This window comes from Cupressus sempervirens, chromosome 3 (assembly GCF_028749045.1).
Source record: "Cupressus sempervirens isolate cs-2001-9-10 chromosome 3, ASM2874904v1, whole genome shotgun sequence".
NCBI lineage: Eukaryota > Viridiplantae > Streptophyta > Pinopsida > Cupressales > Cupressaceae > Cupressus > Cupressus sempervirens.
This window is the reverse complement of record NC_143120.1, coordinates 257,712,266-257,715,103: the sequence shown is the minus strand read 5'-3', so window position 1 is coordinate 257,715,103 and position 2,838 is coordinate 257,712,266. Positions and strand designations below refer to the sequence as shown.

General features: G+C 34.4%; 1 pseudogene; it reads left to right on the top strand.

The window, feature by feature from the left end:
• The first annotated feature begins 724 nt into the window (after positions 1-724).
• On the top strand, positions 725-1,892 carry LOC149565857 (protein NRT1/ PTR FAMILY 5.12 pseudogene; annotated as a pseudogene).
• The last annotated feature ends 946 nt before the right edge of the window (positions 1,893-2,838 follow it).

The following is a 2,838-nucleotide window of genomic DNA, read 5'->3' as shown; positions in this document are numbered from 1 at the left end:
CCATTAAATTTATTTGTTAATAACAAGGGTGGAGATTGCAGAGAGGTTTTCTCATGCCAGCATATATTCAAATTTGATGATTTATCTCACAAGTGTTTTGAATGAAAGCACTGCAACTGCTGCATGCAATGTGAACATATGGTCAGGGGTACAATACATTTTGCCTTTTTTGGGTGCTTTTGTTGCTGATTCATATTTGGTTTGGTACTGGACAATCCTTGTTTCTTCTCTCATCTACCTACTTGTTAGTATTCTTTTCCTTCACAAAATCCTTTTCCTTAATGGTACAATTAATGGGTAGAGTAATTTGGAATAAAATTCCTTAACAAGTATTATCTACAGATTTAAGAGTTTTTGTGAATAAAGAAACTGAATATGCACTTGTTGGAAACTGAATTAGATGTCCATTTGCTTTCAAAGTAGCTGAATAAGTTTTCATTTTCCAGTTTTTTAACATGCCCAAGTAACACTTCATGCAATGCAACATGGCAGGGGCTAATCTTGGTGACTCTATCAGCCTCCCTCAAGAGTCTCAAACCCTCACTATGCAAGTATATGTCAGAGTCTTGCTCCAGACTCAAACCATCTCATTTTAAGATTGGGTTTTTTTTCTTCTCACTCTACTTGGTTTCTTCTCACTCTACTTGGTTGATGCTAAAAACTGTCGCACAATCCCAAAAAAGAAAGAAAACTTTTAATATGGATTGTGAAAATATGATAGACTTAGATGATAAGTTTTGTGTTTTCAAACTGGGAATGGACCAAATTGGTCGTGGTTTAATATGAGGCTGAGGGGAATTTCAGAATGTCTACCAAGTTTCCATTATAGGCATGCCAAACAAAAGGGATGTTGGATGCAATTTCAAATTCTAGTTCAGTAACAGCATTTGGGAATAATGCTAGTTCAAATGCTTGGAGTTCTCAATTGTGTTTGTTTTGGGCCTATATGCTTGGGAGATTCCTTTTTGATGAAACTCATAGTCTTGTTTTTTCATGTTTCTTGACAAAGCAAAAATTGAAGATGAACTAGACTTTGAGTGGAAAACAGCACGCAATTGGAGACTTTGCACAGTACAACAGGTCGAAGAGGTAAAACTCCTCCTGGTCATATTACCCATTTGGATGGCATGTTTAATGTATGGCGTTGTCTTTGCACAATCCTCAACATTCTTCACAAAACAGGGCAGCACAATGGATAGAAAAATTGGTCGACATTTTGTGATCCCTTCAGCAAGTATGCAATGTTTCATGAACATATCTATAATCCTATTGCTCCCTGTCTACGACCGTATCTTTGTTCCAATTGCAAGAAGATTATCAGGGAATGAGAGGGGTATAAAATTGCTCCAAAGGATAGGAACTGGTATGTTCATTTTTTCCATTTCAATGATTGTTGTTGCAGGGGTAGAAATTAACAGAATCAATGCAACAAGGGATAGTGGACTCATAGACGTTCCCTCGGCAACAATCCCAATAAGTGTTTTTTGGCTACTTCCACAATACGTTCTTTTTGGCATGGCTGATGTATTTACAATGGTAGGAATGCAAGAGTACTTTTATGATTAGATGCCAGACACAATGAAAAGCTTGGGTATTGCTATTTATTTGAGTGTTTTAGGAGTTGGTAGTCTCCTCAGTAGTTTCCTCATTTTGATCATTGAGAAGGCTACTTGTGGAAAGCAGGAGCATTGCTAGTTTGCAAACAACTTGAATAGATCTCATTTAGATTACTTTTATTGGCTTCTTGCTTCTTTGAGTTTACTCAATCTGGGCATGTTCATGACCTTTGCTAGCTGTTACAAGTACAAAGAGACTGCATCTACTGACACAGAGAATGCTTCCTAGAAACTAACTTCATGTTATACCTATGAGGGGTGACACTAGTGCTTACATTACCAATTTTACTATTCTAATTTGTTATTTAAATTTTATCATGATAGTGTAAATATTTTGTTTCCATCAACCACATCCATATCATTGTTTAGTCTTTTTAAGCAAGAATGTTTACATTCGTTCCTCTGCAATTGACAGAGAACATTTTATTAAATAGAATTTTACTATGAATTATTTCCTCTCGATTATTTGTTCTCTACATGAGTGCATTTTTTTCAACATATAATTGACTGAGAATAAATATATTTTCTTACAATTGTTCAATTGAACCCCTTCTTTAGGTCTAAGTGATAATTGAAAAGCTCATTATTTCTCTTAATTAGACTATTTGAGAGTTATTTTTTTATTCATAATCCTTATTAGACCATAAAGTACAAATTGTTGTTCATTTTTAACACCTAATTAAATTAGTTGAGTTGTAACTTATTCAAAATGTCTAATTAATTTAGATGTAGATTGTAGAGTGCATGCACACATTGGTTAGGTTAGACATAAATAAATATGAGAGAAAAAATAATCAATTACACAACTGCTAGTGAACAACTTTGGGTAGTAAGTGATTCTATAATTGTGCAAAAACCAAATCAAGTGTATTTACCCTTAAAAACATAAATAAATCTTGCATATTCATTAGATTCTTGGCATTTTTACATCAAGTTCACCAAAATGGGGACTACGAAAAGGGGTTACATATCACATGATATTAAATGCGGGCCACAAAAAGCTAAATAGCATCGTGATGGCATCGAAAAAACCATAAGGACAAAATGTAGATGAGCACAAAAATTCAAGTAGTTAATTTTATGTTTGTTTTCTGTTGTTGGACTTGAGATTGACAATAGTTGCCTTTTCAGGTAATTTCAAAACTTCATTTGATTCTTCGGCCATTTCTCCTCAAAAGACTGAAGGAAGAGGTGGAACAAAACCTCCCAAAGAAAAAAGAAA